We start from the raw sequence: 17,980 nt of genomic DNA on the forward strand, positions 1-17,980 counted from the left end.
TTGTGGAACTCTGGGCGTGAGAAGCTTTATTTGACTGTTACTCCTTATTAACCCCACCAGCATTTCTCTGAACTCTGATGGTAATGTTTGGCCTACAAATATTGTATGTGATTCCACAGAAATGAATGCCAGGTGAGCAGCTTCACCATGTTTTGCAGTGGCTTAATGAGTATGTTTATAGTAATGATCTTATAAACCCAGAGTAATTGAACAACAAGCCACAAATCAGTTGCAGCCTGGAAAATCCTAATTTGAGGGCACTTTCTGCCTCCATCTGCATAACATTTTAAGTCTGTTGCTTTTCATTTTAAAGCTAATTCACCCTGTGTGTTTCAAAGACTACTTCAGCCTGTTGGCAGCTGAGGAATGGGAGCAGACCTGCTGCTCCTTGGCAGCAGGTGAATGCCTTGGCCCTTGAAGAGTTGTCCAGATTCACGTTTCCCCAGCAGCTGGCAGCTCAGCCAGGTCTCTTTGCTGCAGAGCTCTTCTGGGGGAAATTCCTAGCTTATTTTCAAACTTCTGAAGAGCATTTTGGCTTCAGAGTTTCCTTCTGCTCCCAGCACCCTGAGGGTTTGTCAGCTGGGCTGCCTTGGCTCCAGAATTCAGATCTTTTTGGCTTGAAGGTGGCATTATTTAGGAATTACCCAAAAAACTTTCAACCATGTAGGATAAACAAAGAGATCCAAATTACCATTTTAAGGTGTTGAGGCACTACAGGCAGGTAGGATGTTTTTCCCAGAGTTGTTCTTAGTTGCTATAGTTGATACAAATATTCCTTTAGTTTTATGTAATACTATTTGTGGTCAAAAATATTCATGAATATCATTAGGGAAACATGACCTGTGGAGTTTGCTGTTGTTGGCAATGTAATACAGACTCTGGGTTGCTATTGATATTAATATATGATATTTGTTAGCAAACAGTATTTATGCTGTGGGTCATTTTGGGCTCTTTTGGCTCCTTCACTAGCAAAGCTCAATGTCATTTGGGATAACATTAAACTGAATTCTCTAAACTAACTCTGCACTCTTTCAAACTGAAAATGCAAATCCTGTGAGTTGAGCTGGTGACAGCTCTTCAGCAAAAACATGTATTTTGTTTTTCACTAATTATAATGCTCTAAGATCTCCTAAGTGAAACATATTGAGTTATATGTGGGCTGTCAATCACGTTTGCCTTTGCTCATGCTGCATTCCTACACAGAAAAATAAGCTAAATTATAGATTGTCACTTCCTTTAGTAGCTCTTACAAGAAATGTGCACATCTCAGTTGTTCAACCTCTGGCCAGTAATGATGCCTATGAAGCTTTACATGGGTGTCTGACGTGTTTTTCTCAGGTTGTTTTTGTGGATATGAATGGTAACTTTGGAATTTTGCCTTGTTTTTCTCACATACAATTTTACTGGGGTGTTTGGTCTACTTCAGCCCCTGAAGAGCTAAAATTTATCTCATAGGCTTGATCTACATGGCAACAACACTCACACTGAGAAGAGATGTAATCATGCTGGAATATGTGCATTTTAGGATGTGTTTGGGGTAAATTGTATTCTGTATGTGAAACAAGAGTGTGAGCCTAAGAGATGGGGAGCAGATATCTAATGATGGCTAATGGGGAACAGATTTCTGATGAAGATAAAGGTTAAATACTGTGTTTTATATGTGTGTTAGTTGGCCAAGCAAAATTATGAAAAGGCAGAAATAAGAGGAAGCAAAAAAAAAAAGCAGCAACTAGAAATGCAGGTAAATGTGTTATTACCAAAAATCAGCAGCTGAATTGACTGCAGTGTATCAATGGTTCAGCTAAATAAAATGAAGAACTCCCAAAAGTTACACAATTTAGTAAACTGCAGTGCACCATAACCAGATGAAGCTGTTTTTTACATACCCACTGCTGGTTAAGGCAAGAATGGCGTTGCTGAGATAACTTTGTTTCATATCTGAGAAAAATTCCTGTATGATTCTGCTTGGAGACATCTGCTTTTCACTGGGGGTAAAACTATTTGCTTGCAAATGGAATAACCCAGAAGAGATGTTCTCAAAGCAACAATACACTGTATTAAACAATTGGGAAATGATATTTGAAAAATTAATTTGAAAAATTAAATAATTCTGTACTATTCCTTTTATGAGTTTGTAAGAACCATGATAGATTTATAAACAATTGAAACATGGGAAGGGGAAAAAAAGGAGAGATGAGAAGAACATCAAAGCTAATTTCTTCCTATTTTATCTTGGGATCCCATATTTGTCTCTTCTGTTGCCTGCTTTTCTTACCTCATCTTGTTCCTTCAGTGAAAGCAACAAATCAAAAAGCTTTGGTTAGAAGAAACAGCAACAGAATATTGAAGTCAGTTGAAATATATTAGATGTTAATAGTTTTGGGATGACACAGTGGCATTATCCTAGAGGCATTACCCTAGGGATATTGTGGCATTTTTTTCCCCAAGGGCATCTGTGCATTCCCATTTACAGGATCTGGTGTGGAGCTGTGAACCTCTTATTGAAATGTTGTACAGCTACAAGACTGGGCCTAAAAAGCTAAGGTTGCTGAGATGGCTGTGATTTAACCTTTCTCTGTGTGTGTGACAGAAATCAAGATCCCCTGAGTGTGGAGAAGGTCATTTCAGTGCTCACTGTGAGAGCTTGGGCTGTGTCTGACTCCTGGAGAAGCACCTAGTGCTGCTCAGTGTGCTGGGCTGAGCGACAGGGATTGGGACAGGCTGCCCTTTAGTGCCTCTGTGAAGGTCCACACGTCCCATCCCTGCTGAAAAAAAAACACCTGTGTCCCCTTGAAGGGGAAAATTTCAACAGGTTAGAGAAAGAAATGACACCTAAATATGAAGCAGGGAACAGCTGGCTATTAGCCAGGCTGCCCAGAGGGAGAACTACTCCAGGATGAGTCAGTGACATGAAACTGCAGAAAACCCCAAATGTATCCAAATGGGTACATTAGGAGAGCTGTCAGACAGGCAATTTAGGCAATTTTCCCACTCCATAAGACTTCTGTGAGTCTAATTTTAGATCTTGTTTGTCCAGAGCATCTTTAAAACACAGTGCTGCAAAATGGAGCAGTGCAGAGAACCAGAGGAGGATTATCACATGTGGTCTATGTGTTGATAGAACTGGGAAAGAGAAGACAAGAAATAAACATGTCAGTGGTTGGTGAAATACTCTCCATGTTCAGTAAGCCAAGAACAATGACAAATTAACTTAATTTGCAGGAAGTAAGATTGGTTGGACAGCAGGGATAATTTCCTGTCAATATGATCACAAAGTTCCAGAGACAGCCAAGGGATGCTGAAGAACCTGCTGCTTTGGGAGGTGGTAGATCTTTTTAGTAAGAGCTTCTATCAAAAAGAGCTTAGCCAGAGATGGTCTGATAGCTTTGGAGGCTGCATCCCAGTTTTGTAGCATCCCACACACTCAACTTTCATGGAAAGGGTTGTCTTGGATAAGGGAAATTGCAGCATTATCTCCTCTTCCCATCTGGATTCAGCAGAGGCAGAGCTTCACCTGAACATTTGTGTGTTCAGGGCCAGGATGGGACAGTTGGTTGTGGAAGCACCATCTGCTGCTTTAGTAGGAATTGCCTCTTTTCATTGATCCTGCTGGATTTTTGTGACTCATCTGCCATTCATGGCTTCATTCCAGTCCAGCTGCACCTATCCTGCTTCAATGCAAGAGCCTGGACTGAGTGATCTCCTAGGATCCAGAATGGGAAGGCACCTTGCAGAGGGTATGTCACAACACTGGGGCTGAAGACCTTGGCTTTGATTTCATAAAGGCTGAATCCATTTCAATTGTTTTATCCCACAACAGACAATCATGAACTATCTGATGATTCACAGCAGGAATGAAATATAGTTTTTGTAACATCAGATCTGGTTCCCTCCACCCCACATAACAGATGGGAAGAAAAATACATATTTGAATAGTCCTGATTTTAAGTGTCCCAAGAGCCCTCTCACAGGCTGCAGTCTTCATTATATTCTTACAAGAACAAAATTTGTAATAGTTTTTTTTGCATTTCATTCAGAGCTTAGGTATTCAATTTGTGGTACCAAACAACATTCCACAAACAGGACTCTGCAAAGTCTACAGTTTTCAATAAATAACATAATTCACAAAGTAAATAACCCCTGAAGCACATGAGCTAACACGTGCATACTGACAGCCATTCTTGCTCCTGCAAACACATCAAATCCACTTTCCCTCAGGTGAGACTGGTGGACAGAAGGGGTTGGGCCATCCTCTGCTCCCACAGTGAATGAGCAAGGCGCTGCAGGTGCCAACCCCTGTGTCTCAAGTCCTCTTGTTTGGCATCAGAAACGTGGCATTATTTTAGCAGAAACTGTACCTTCCCTCCAGCGTGACCCAGGAATCACCCGAAGGAAAGAGAGCTCCAGAAAAAGTGCAAAGTTCAACTCACAAACAGGTCAAGTAGATTTTCTGATCAGATCTATCTTTTTATGCTATGTTTACACAGCAAAATGCTCCAAGCAGGCTAAGATCCCACCCAGGCTGTTCATCAAACACTTCAGCTACCTCTAAGCATTCTTGCAAAAACCAAGAGCACTTTCCATTTCGTTTAGTAAGAACACAGCACAAGGAGTGTCCATAAAGTCAATCACAGGCTCAAGAGCTAAAAGCTTCTTGACTCATGAATGTTCCTCAGCCAACACACCCTTCTTCGTCTTCTCATGGGTTATGGAACTGGCTGAAGACTGCAGCTGGAAGAGTTGAACTGGCTTTGGCTGCTCTGTAACACCCAGCCCCAGCACTGTCCTTGCCTGCTTTGCTGCTTGTGGATTTTCCTTCAAAGGCCTTTGGGTAACACTGAGGAAAGCCCTGTTCCACCACAGTGGGCTTGCTGTGAAAATATTTATATAACAAAGAATTTCTGAGACTGCAAGGGTGAAATATGACCCTGGCATGGTATGATATTTAATAATTAAGCAATTTTTGGAGTTTTGAGATACAGAAACAGTGCCCTGATTAGTATCAAAGTAGTAAACACTGTCTTCAAAAGGGTTTTGTTACAAATGTAGAAGTGAAGAAAGAGAATTCAAAGTAGCCAAAAATGGAAAGCTTTCATTTCAACACAATTCTTTATTCCTTTTGTTTTAGCTGGAGAAACACAGACATGGTACAATGCCCAACCAGCCATGCAGCAACCTGTCCAATTTAAAGCAGTGCTTGGCAATTTAAGATTTTCCTTCAGGTGCTGACAGTCATGATGCAAAAGAAAAGCCACATGACTAATTACATCCTGCACTCTCTGAAAAGACAAATTAAAAGAGAAATGGAGAAAAAAAAATCCCTGTTTGGCTGTCATTTGGGAGCTAGACAGAGAGAATATATTGTTCTATGTCCATCTTTCTGTCCCTGATGAAAGCATTCCTCAGGATGACAATAAGGAAAGGCCATTGTGGTGACAGGTCAGGGCTGGCAGTCAGGACAGCAAGACATGCTTCCTTTGGCCCCCAATTCCCAAATATCAGATGCAGATTTTAACTCTCAGGTTACCAGTGGTAGATCCCAGAAGTGGTACTGAGCCCATGGTCATCTTCTCATTTTGAAAAACAGCCTTATTTCAACCAAATACATTTTGATTCACTGATTTCTAATTCTAGTCATCTCTTGATTAGCAATTATTTTCTTAATTAGTTCTTGTGTACTTCACTAAACCTAATGCATTCTTTTGCTCTCAACTATACTGATTTCTACAGAAAAAACACATTACTTCAGAAAAGTTAGAAAACTGAGTAAAGCCTTCTGTCCATTTTTGGGGGGAGAGGAACAAAACCCATGTTTACTGTCTGAAACTTTCTGTACCAAATTTGAAATTTTAAAATATGGGTGAAATTTGCAGCGTAAGGAGCTTAAGAATTCTTTGAAAACACAATCTGTTTTCCTACAGTTATCCTATACTGCATTATACAAGTAACCAGCCCAATTGTACAAGGGATGCTGAGAAAAAGAATAAATTTTCACCACAGCCACAGAGACTGACAACTGCTGGAGGCAGGTTACCAGACGTAGCTGACAAATTATTTCACCTGCTATTGCAAATCCTGCATTCCTAAGTACTTTAAACAAACCTCTTAATCCACCACTTGAAACAATTCCCAGGCTGAGGCATTCAAATCAAAGTAATATAAAGTTAACCCTCAACAAAGAGAACTCAGGGCTTTACAAAGATGTGCTCTACAGCAAATTTAGCTTGAGTCAGATGTTTGCAAATTCATTCAAACCTGACTGAACTGCAAAGGCAGAGGTTTGTTTTTTTTTTTTTTAAGAAAGAACTAAAAGGAAACACACAGTTAAAAAAAAATTAAGATAAAAATCACACAAATTAAGAAGCCACAAAGAAACAGAAACTGGCAGCCAGTTATTTTTAACAAAACCCAAACCACCAAGGTATTGCTATAAGGTAAAAAAGGCAACTCATTAAACTGACAATAAAAATAGATTAATACAGCCAGAAAGTTTTCCTTAACTGTTTTAAAATTAAAATATGTGTATATAAACCAGGTCAACAGCAATTCTACTTGTGAATTAAGGTACTGTTGTGAATTATAAAATCTTCCCAGATGTAGGTTACAATTCCTCAGTCCTGGAAGGCTGTATTATCAGGCCATCAGGTCAGGAATTAAGAACTGCCTCTGTCACTGATATATCTTCTGACTTTTATTAAAGCAAAGCAAAACTCCAGCTTTCAACTCCTTTTCAGTCCTGTAAATACAGAATTTAAAGCCAAAATGCACTGAAAAGACAACCTGTGTACTGTCACCTGATAATTTATAGTCTGTGTTTGACAAGGAGTCACTAATGCTTATATAAGCAGATCTGTGCATGATTCAAGATCATAAAACAACTCAAAGGGGAAGGAATTTCTAAGTCTTTAGACCCAGCTCTTACTGAAAGTAGGGTCAACAGGGAACTTCAACCAGGGTGCACAGGGCTTTGGCCAGCCTTGTCTTGAAAACTTCCAAATATTCAAAATCTTTAAGATCTGAAAGAAACAACTCCTTTCAAAATCACACAGGAGTTCCTGTCTTGAAACAGTGGTTTTGTGTGATACTCCTTTAATTGTCTCTGACACAGAAGCATTTTATTACTGTACTGAACATATTTCCATATCACCTCCTCTCTTTTAGCTCAGCAGGCTCAAGACACACATGCAGTCTTAAAAATCCCAGATGTTGCATTGATGATACAGTGAAATTCTGGGGATATGTAAGCTGGAAATGGAATTTCCTCAGGTTTCAGTAGAGCTGGTCACTGGCTGATGGGCCCCAAATATGCAGAGAAAAATTCCAAACTCAAATTCTTACAAGGAATTATTAGAATTGATAATTTTATTCATTTTAATGGGACAAACTGTGTTTTCAGCAGCCTATCAGTTTCTTAATCAGCAGATGAGCCTAAAAGGCATTTCTGTAAGATCTAAAGCAGGACTGTGAGATCAGAGAAGAGTTCAGGTTGGAAGGGAAGGACATAAATCTTTGTCCCAAACATCCAGCTTTAAACTTTGTGATACAAGGTCAGACAAGGGGTTTACACCCATAGCTTCAAAGTGACTCTATAAACACCAAATATTTCAGAAAAATGGGGGGAAAAAGGTTTATAATTCAATCTCATCTCAGGTATTGGAAAATATTATTTGGAACATTTAGTTTTGGTTACAAAGGAAAACAGACATTATTGGGTGGATAGTGAATTGTTTTGGTGTTATATAAGACATTGGTTAAAAATCCATGTGACTTCAAAGGGAGATTACACAAGATTATAGACCTAGGGTGAAATTCTGGCTCTGATTAAAATCACTGGCAAAAATCCCACTGGCTTGACCACTGCCAGGATTCTGCCTCTAACACGCCCTTGTTTTACCAGGCAAAGCCACACATGCAAACCCAGATGTACCTTACAAGTGCATCTCTCTGCAAGAATTAAACTTGGAAAACTTTTTTTTTGTCTCCTCCAGAGCTGTGTGGGGATTCTTCTTATTTTTAAGATATTCTCTCTACCACTGTAGATTTTTCTTTCTATACAAACTAGGAAGATTTGATGTAAATGAAGACAATGGAACTGTCTGGAGAAAAAAAGCTGTGAAATTGATTTTTCTGTTGTTTTGAAGCTGTGGCTTTAAAAAATAGCATGGGATACAGAAACCTTCCTCCCACTTCACTGCCTTTCCCACTACTGGTGAAGCTGGAGTGACCATGGTCCAACTCCAGTAGTGGCATAAGGGTGGTATCCTGCCACACAGGAGCTTGCAGAGCATTCTTTAGAAAAGTACCCTGAGACAGGGCAGACCTGATGCAGAAATCCAGATCCTGAGTGCTGAGGTAGGAATCTTGCTCCCACTGGCATTTCCTCTGCATAGCCACATTCTCCCTTTAAACATTCACCTGCCTTTACCACGGGGTCACTGCCAGGGGAACAACTCCATGACTGAAAAAAACCCACAACAGTCTAAAAGCAACCACTGGAGTGTTCCATGTGCCACAGATAATGTTTCACGTGGTGACTGGCAGCCCAAAGGCAGTCAGATTAGAAGGAAATTCCTGATTTTTACGGCGTTTCCTCATTCCCCCAGACAAATCCTGCCTGTCTGTTCCAGCGTGCCCTGCACCAGCAAGTTAATGAGCACGAGGCCAAAACCTCTGCAAGTGATCAACACAGCAACAGAGAGCCAGCCAGGCACCTTCCATGCTATCTGACAGGAAACCACCTGCAGCTGCCAGTGCACAGCTGCAAACACACAAGGCACAGCCCTCTTGGATGCTGTGGGGAGATGCCTGCTCTTCCCAGCAGGTATAGAGGTTATGCATTATCATATATTCTCCCTTGCCAGGTAAACCCAAGGCATCCTGCCTTATTCTGGTAAAAGGCATGGTTGGAATCCATCCCAACATCACCATTTGTTTCCCTCATGCTTTCAACACAGCCCTGCTCTTCAGCAAAAGGTTTCCCACATAAAAATGAGCCTAACCCCCATTTACAGCAGAAATGTTGAGACAGTCAACTGAGTAATGTTGGTAGAGGCCTCTGAAAATATCAATCACTATAGTGTTGAAATATTAACCTTGATTATTATTGCTTATGCAGTGCTTTGGATTAGGGCTCACAAAGGCAAGAGGAGGTTAATGATAACTTGTCCCAAAAGCAAAATAGGAGGACATGGAACATCCTCAATTTTGCTCTTACGCAAAACCAGACAGCTCTAAGTGACCGTGAAGATGCTGAGATCACTGAGCTCTTTAGGCAGCGGCCAAGGGTGCTCCAGTGAGCACTGAGCACTCAGCCCCAAGAAAGGAATCAGTCAGTTCCTGCCTCTCAGCAGCACATGGACCAGCTTCCCAAACGTATCAAATGCTCCTTCTCAGACTGGCCCAGTGACAAACCTTAACATGTACACAACTGAAAAGCATAAACTTAGGAAAGAACCTCTTCCCAAAACCACAACCCTGCATTTTGTCATAAAGTTTGCTTTTTGTCATCTGCTTCCGTCAGGAACTTAACCCCAGAATTTAAATTGCTGTTGCTGTGTTAAGAGAAAATATCAGAGTCTTCAGAGCAAGTTTTAAATGCAAGCAGGGTACCCTTCTGTGCCCAGTGAAAACACTGCACAGCTGCTGCCCTGCTGGGCTCTGGAAGGAGCAGGAGAGGCAGCTGTGGCTGCAGGGCAATGGGTGCTTTACTGTGTGTGCTCTGAACTGATATGGAAAATCCAAGTTCTCTGTGAAATTACACCCCTTGTAATACTGGATATGTATAAAATACAGTATGTGAAACACAGGGAGCACTGGGGTTGCTTTTAGAGAAAATAACTGTTTGGTTTCTCCAAAATACCTGTAGGATCTACAGGTTGTTTTTTTCCTTCCCAAAACAATCAAATCATAGACTTAAATCTGTCACAGGCATCTCGCCCAATGAACATGACTCTCCAAAAGTACTGACATCCTTGCACATGGCATTGCCCAAACAGCTGAAAGATCTAAATATCAAGAAAAATTAACCCCCTGCTGGTACCAAAGTCAGTGATTTTTTTACCTTGTTCATATCTCCCTAAGAAAGGCAGCACTGCACTTTAGAAGACCTCAATACAAAGATTATCAGAGCAGTTTAGATACCTCTGCAAGGGAGACTGTGGCTCCTGGAGAAGCAGAGTAAGGTAATTTCTTCAGAGTATGGGGGTATTAGCTTAGACCTCTTTGGCTGAACACTGTATGTGCTAGTCAGAATTAACATGCTTGATTCAACCACCATCTCTTTATTTGGATCCAAATGTTCACAAAAACAGGAGGGATTTTTTTTTTTTTTTTTTAATCTTGCTGCAGATGGAAATTTCCATACTACAGTTCTGCAATGATTGTAAACAAGAGGTTTCAACACCATCACATCTTAACCTTTTATAAGAAGAGTGGCTGAATAATCCTCTGTAGGGAAGGAGATCAGGGCAATCCAACAAGGGCTTTGTGCAAAAAGGAGGAACTGAGACTGAAAGCTACAATTCTGCTGCTCCCCATTTTTAAACTCTAAAGAAGACAAAGCAAAAGGCGGCGGGGGGGGGGGGGGGGTGGAAAGAAAATAAAAATATAAAAGGTCACTAACTTTGCAGAACTTAAAACTTTATTGTTAAAGTCTGCATCTACTCCTGAATACAATATTATATATTAGTTTTCATTTGAGAAAGTAAACAAGTCATAGGAGAAAAGCCTCTACAAATGCTACAGGAGTCCTCCCTCTCCCACACATCCTAGTTCAAGACACTTCAGAGACACTTTCCAGTACTGGTTGATTTCGATTTTGAGCCATGATATCCAAAGCATGACATATTTGGTGTTTTTTCATTAAGACCTGAGGAACGAACAGGGACAGAGTTTGCTTCCTAGAATAAAACCTTTCTCAACCACAGTCCCAGGCTGCTCTGAGGGAGAAGAAGCAGACAATGCTGAGCTTCCACATCCATGCTCCATATCCCTCCAATTTGCCGCACATCCTGGAGATGCAGTGCCTCTGCTTCTGTCCCACCTTTACCAGACCATGTTTTCACATGTACACAGGAAAACACAGGGTTTCTGCATTTCCAACCCTTGTGGTCTGCATAGCAGTTGATTTTTAAGCTACTTCACAATGTGCCTCAACCTTCAGACATCAATAGAGGGATTGAATGCTTCAAGGGTGTATTTATATAAGCAGGCCTAAGTCATCTAAGGAACAAATTGTCCCTGCCACACCTCGCCATGGCAGCAGCCAGGCAGATTAGCTTTGTTTTCCCTCCAAGAAAGAATAATGTAAAATAATAATAAAATAACAGTGTTTTAAAACCCAATACCCAAACCTCTAACAAGTTTCATGGTGATTTGGGGTTAAATCCCAAATTCTAGGTCTTCCTTAAGGCTTAAATTATAAATCTGGTGCAGAACTGCCAAAACCTTGCATCATATCTAGCAAACACAGACACATATTTCAAGCGCAGAAAGAACATTTCAAACCCTTGAAACACAACCAATCTGTTTAACAAACCCACATTCTCCAAGCAGAGATGAGTTGGTTCATGACTTCTGAACTTTGTACAGAGAAGTGACCCAGCCTTGTGCAAAGTTGTCTCCATTGGAGAGGACTTCCCCCAAAGTCTCATTTGGCCATTCCCACCTTTCCAAAGACTCACCAGACTCATTTACTGACTTGTTTATCAGGCTGTTTTCACCAAATACTCTCACTATGCTATTACAGTAGAATGAACAAAACCAAATGTTTAAACTTCCTCCCATCCCATTTTGGCCAACAAGGGCCTATCATTTGCTCCCTGTAGTTTCCATCCACTAATTAAACAGTGCACCTCATCTGCATTGCAACTGTGCAAACCCAACCAGCCACCTGTCACACTTGTGAACTGAACTCTATGATCACAGCACCAAAAAAAACAGATATTACAATTTCCCTCAAAATTAGATTAATCTTCTTCCTTACAGTTGTTTTTGGGTTTTGGTGATGGTAGGGTTTTTGGTTTGGTTTTGTTTGTTTTTCTTAAACCTAACAGGAGAGATCTGGAAAGCCTGGTTCTTTATGAGTGAATTCCTTGTTCAAGATTGCATCCTATGTATAGTTTTTGATTAACATCTACTTGACCACTTCGACTTACTTTTGAGTTCTGCATATTATACTGGGCTTGGTTTTACTAACCTGGCAGTCATACCTGTAATTAAAATTTTGTAATTTTTTAGGATACCTTTGGACACTCTATTTTCATTTTTAAAAAACCAACAAAAACAGTGCCACGCAGAAAAACGGCTACTTTCATACACTTGTGAGCAGTGACTATGGTTTGCTGCTGAATTATTGCATAGATTGGAAAACACAGCTCCAAGAAAAGATCTGTAATTGTTTAGTGGTTGGGCTGCTGGCAGAATTCCCTGCCTGGGGCTGTTTTTATAAATAGGCCTGAGGACAAACAAACAAGCTACTAATAACAAGTCGACTATTATGTTTTGAAGCAGCCCTGCTTTGTGTTGTCCAGCACACGAGAAGCTCAGATGGCAAATATAGCAAAATCCATGGCAAGAAGTAAGGATAGATCACGCCCATGTCAAAATTTCAGTCCGCTAAAATAAACTTAATCTGGGGGAAATACCAAAATACACAAGGTTGTGTACGGCTGTGCTGTGTCAGATCACCATTCCAGTATTACTGGGTATCGTTAGGAAATGAGGTAAAATGGCTCAGGAACAGCCATCATCTACTCCAGAAATCCTGGTGAATTCTTCAATTCAGCTGGTCTTGCTTTTTCCATGAGTTCTTTCCACCATGTCCTACTCAGAACAATAGCAATGATCTGGACATTATTCAGAATATCCTGTTTGACTCTGAAAAAGTTCTCATGTTTATCAGAAACACAAAGGTATCTTATCACAGCCTTTACGGGAAGCTTCTCATTCCACGGATAATCTGGTGGCTACTCATCCAAGAGCAAAGGTCAGATTTTCTGCCACCTCTACATCAGGCTGTTCATCTAATCTCATCATATTGCAATTTTTTTTTATTTCTTTTAACGTTTTCTGAAGGTAATTTAGGATTCCCAGCTGAACACTCAAACTCATTTACTGGTTCTGCACTACCTTCCCTTGAGAAAGACATTCTGTCTTGGACAGCATTCTCTGCTATTTCATATACTTCTTTCTGTTTCAGGAAATAATTACATCAGTAGAAGATATTTTTTACCTTTGGTGTTGGAAGCTTATTTGTTACCAATCAAATGCAAGCCAGAGGAGTTTATATGGGAACAGCCCATATAAGCAACTCTTCCAAAGAGGGCAGCTAAAGTAAAATAGCTTGGAGGAAGGTGAGGAAAATCAGGGCCCTTACCTTTTACATTTCCCTCCTGCTGCTTATGGATCTCTGTTACGTGGAGGATGATCTTCACCAGCCTCTATCAGCCCTGGTTTCTTTCACATAGACATCACAACTTTCCTCACTGCTGCCCATCTTCTCTGCTAAGCTTCCTCTCGGAGTGGCTTACTTTTTCTTTCCATAACTGTTTTGATTTTCCTTTCTTTTGTCTTTTGTATTCTCCTTGGAGAGTGCACTTTGTCCCCAGGACCCTCCTCAAAGACTTAGCAGCTCTCTTATCTCTTTCCTGATGTCATTCAGCATTAGCAGCTTAGCAGCTTCGAAAACAAATCCTCTTTTTTTGCTGATAAGAAGAGCCACTTACGCTCTTCCTTCTCCTCTGTTTTCTCTCTTTGGAGGGAAGATCTCTCCAGTTCTAACACCACTCCATGTGGTGACACAGGCAAGGCCATGAAGTCCAGTGGCCCATGTGGAATTGCTACCGAGGTGAGCACTTTGCTGCTAACACCCAGAAACCACGGAGTCAGCAGGGATTAAGGAAACAACGAAGGGCTCAGCATTTCTGGCAGCACACTGACGCATTTCAGGGTGCTGCAGCCCCGGGGGAAGCAGCACTAACATCACCAGGACAGATGAAAGGACTCTAGGTAGTGCTAAAAACAAAACCAAGCCAAACCAATGCATTTTCACTGAAGAAAACTTTTTGGTTTTGTTTTTATTTTTTTTTCCAGAAGAAGTGTTCTATCTTGCTGGTAGAATATTAGTCCTAATAGAAGCAGAGCAGAAAGAGGAGCTGGTAGGAATAACAGGCAGGAGCAGCAGCTGGTTTCTCTCCAGAATCACCAGCCACACAGACACAGTTCCCTTGGCACAGCAAATGCCCTCCCTGACAGTGCCCTCATAAATCAGCTTCACTGCCACGAGATGAATTTGTACTTGGTTGAAGTTTGTATGGTCCAGAGCCTGCAACACAAAACTATCACAGCTTTCAGCAAAGCTTAACTTCTCCCACCTCCATAGGATGGTGGTGGGGTGGAGAGACAGATTGCCTCTCCAGGGAATCTTGGCAGGAGCCAAAGGAAATGGCAGGCCAGGGCTGGCAGGACCTGCTCCCTGGATAAATGGGCTACTACAGGGCTGTTCATCCAGCAGTTCTGCCACAAGCACTAAATCCATAAGAAAAGAAAAAAAAAAAAAAAACAAAAAAACCCCCAAACTTTACTAAAGCTTAAGAATTACCAAATCAATTATCTAAACATTTCACTATGGACGTATACATACATGCAAACAGCTTTGCTCCTGAAATCCTGCTGTTTCTCAGCAGGTATTTAACAGCACAAGAAAACCTTCAGAGCACCTACTTACACAAGAAGGGGACGAAAATGACATTCTTTTTCAGCTTTAACAAATCCAGTTGTTTCTGCAAGTTTCTGCTACCCTGCTGTACCACAGCTGTTCCAGCCCCACTGTCAGCTTTAGCCAATTGTAAGTCATCAGTTTTCAGCACACAATGCAGCTGAAAGCCAATTCTGCTGGTAGCACTGCTGGAAATGAATCATTATTTGCCCAGATCTTGTATTAACCTTTTATTTCCCTTGAATATCACCACTTAAAAAGGACAGCTCACACCCTTCAAAGAGACCTGAGAAAAGAGATAGCAAAAATAAAATTTAAAAAAAATAAGGAGATAGGTCAGGGAAACAAGGAATAAGAAATATAAAGTGTAGCATTAGAAAAAAAGAGAACAAAATTTTAAAAATTATTCCAAGCATTATCAGCCTCTCAAGCCAGCTAAACAAGACCCTGGAAAAGAATACGAGCAACTTCTACTTTACATGAGCTCAGTTTCTTTCAGAAAGTATGCACCACATCAATAAAAAAAAATGTGGAAAGCAGGTTACCCTGAACAGAGGGAGAAAAAGTGCAAGCAGGTTTCGTTTCAAAGGTCACATTCTTTTAGTCAAACCACCCAACATCTACTCCCTCCACTTGCTCTAGTCACTCTCTCTACTGTAAATTTAAAGCTCCAGACAGTTACTACTGCTGAAAGGAGGACAGATGTAGTCCTAACTAATCGTGTAAACCTGTTAAATACTGTCTTAACAACTTGGTCAGGTAATTATTTTGCCTTCCTGCACAAAACTGATCTCTTTTCATTCAGTTCTGCAACAAGAGGTCTATAGGCTAAAAAACTTGTAGCTACACAAATACTTAGGAAACAACACCTGTCTTAGCAGGCTATAATTCAACAAAAATGACAGGTGTTCCCTTATGGTATAAATTTTTTCAAGCTAAGTTTTAGCTAAAATTAGGATTTAAAAGGAAAATTTAGAAAAAGATATTATTTGTCAAATAAAAGTACATAATACGGAATCAAAAAGATCTGTCAGTATCACTATGACCATGAAATCTGCTAGGGTCTCCTGGTCTGTCTTACGCCATCTCTCTGAGACTCTGCCCAACTTTGCTCTAGCAATAAACCAGACAGCTGTGGGAGACATCTCAATTTCTTACTAAATTCTGCCAAGATTTAGTTTGCACTCAGAAAACCCTTGTTACCCCCTTTACTTCCTCTTGCTGTTTTTCTTTGTCACTCAAGTGTCAGCTAACATTGCTGAGAAAAAGGGGAAGGCTCTTGTGCTCTCTCTTGCTGGCATCCTGGGCATCTTGGAGGACAACAAGGAATTTCAGGTCCCCAGTGCAAAGAGAAGCAATAATCTTTCCATGGAACAACTTCCTGAAACCTGGGTAAACAACAGCAATGTGTTAAGGTAAGCTAGACACCTTGGTGATGATATCAAGATACTGGGCTCACTCCCTAAGAGAAGCATGAGGATCTCTCAAGGAAAGGACTGGATAATCTGAAAAAGTGGAGGAACAGAAATCAGGTTAATTTAATTTAATGATTTTAGTTTAGTCCTTAATCCCTCATTTATGTATTCAAGGACTATAATTTCATCTAAAACTTGAGCACTCAACAGCTGGACAGAGACAAACTGAAGTGCACCTGTCTCAAAAGGTTAACTGGGAGCTGTCATGGTAATGTTGCCATGGATAAAGCACAGATCACAAGAGGCATCAGGAGGCCTCCAGAACAGATAAAAAGCTTTAATCCCATATTGATATATATAAGCAGCATGAAAGCTCGTCTGGAGTAATGTGTACAGTTCTGGTCATCTGCTCAGGGAAGGTTAATTCAGCTGGTAACAGGTGCATCAGCAGGCTGTTCTGATGGTGAGAGGAACAGAGATTCTCTCTCAGGAGACGTGACTGAAGGAGCTTGGCTCGCTGGGTTCTGTAGTTGACAGCTGATAGCGTGTGTGATCCTTCCCCACAGTTACATAAGGGGCATAAACATCAACAAGGGAGTAGAGGAAAAGGACACTGTGGGTGCAATTAGAAAATGGAAAATTATTGTGCGTGAATTGAGGTTGGAAATTAGGAAGGGAAAAAAGAGTGATGTACTGGAGGAAAGCTCTAATGAGAGCACAGAAAGATCACCACTTTGCAGACTGATGGAGTTTATTGCAGGGAATATATGATGGCACTGCCTAAAGGGTTTTCCTATAGGAGGTAGGAAATAAATGGCAAGTTAAAGAAGGCTCCTTCTGGCTTTATGCAACCTCTAGAGCAAGAAGGGAAATAAAGAATAATTATTTCCAGCAATTTTTTCTAAACTCAAGAAATTCTGATCCTCCTGTTGAAACCCAATAATTGACTGATCTCCATAAGAAAATCAGCTCTGATGTCTAATGACTGAAAGATGAGAAAGGGCTACAGACATGGGAAAGGAGTCATTCTAGGTGTAATGTGAGGTCAACATAAAAATATATGATGATTCAGAAAGGTTAATTCTGAACTGTTTTCCAAATCTAGAAAGAGGCTGGTACACAACCTGTGGCTACATTCTATGTCAGAATGTGACCTTTTCCATGTTCAGAGTGTGATAACCATCTCCTTTGGCTACACCTGCATCAAAACATACCAGATGTGTCAGAAGAAATCCTTGCTCCCTCATGCCATGGTTCTGGTCCTTCTCCAAAGCCTCAGATCAGATGTGCCCCAAGGATTAGAGGCAAAAAATACACATGGAAATATGGGTGTGTGCAGGCACACCCACCCACACATATACATAACATGGGATACTGCTCATAAAAATGTACCATCTGTTTATTTAAGAGTTTCAAATGTCCCAAGTTTTAATGAAGAGCTGTATAATGACTCCAAATGGGAAACAAGAGGATCCTACCTAGGTAAACTAACCAAGAAGCAGAAATTATCTTTGCAGCTTACTGAACAGCCTGGGAAAACAAACAAGCAAGAAAACACTGTTTCTGTGAATCTGAAAGAAATTTCTTTTTAACAGATATGGAAGAGAAGCCCTGAAAGAGGAAGGAAGAGCTTTAAAAGTGAAATTACAAGTAAACAAGGACAGAGAAAGAAAAGAAAAAAACCAACTTCCTGAAAATGGATGGGAAAGGCCGCCTAGAAATGCACAGCACTGGAATTTCCAGCACTTGATCAGCCACCACTACAGTCCCAACTTCCACCTGTCCCAGCCACCTGGCTGATTTCTTTTATCACAATTAGAAAAAACAGACTCTCACTGGGGAATTCTGA

At 40.7% G+C, this 17,980-nt stretch overlaps 1 protein-coding gene across 2 annotated transcripts in view; it reads right to left on the bottom strand.

Moving 5' to 3' along the window:
- Window positions 1-17,980, bottom strand: part of PRKAG2 (protein kinase AMP-activated non-catalytic subunit gamma 2) — a 215,363-nt gene that overhangs the window by 178,833 nt on the left and 18,550 nt on the right. Inside the window, exon 1 of one of the 2 annotated variants that reach the window (XM_038128911.1) lies at window positions 13,376-13,480. The exons of the other annotated variant lie outside the window; for it this stretch is intronic. The gene's annotated coding sequence lies outside the window, so the exon portion shown is untranslated. Of the gene's footprint in view, window positions 1-13,375; window positions 13,481-17,980 lie in introns of those variants that run through there. 2 annotated transcript variants of the gene reach the window in all.

Source organism: Motacilla alba, chromosome 2 (genome assembly GCF_015832195.1).
Source record: "Motacilla alba alba isolate MOTALB_02 chromosome 2, Motacilla_alba_V1.0_pri, whole genome shotgun sequence".
Classification (NCBI taxonomy): Eukaryota; Metazoa; Chordata; class Aves; order Passeriformes; family Motacillidae; genus Motacilla; species Motacilla alba.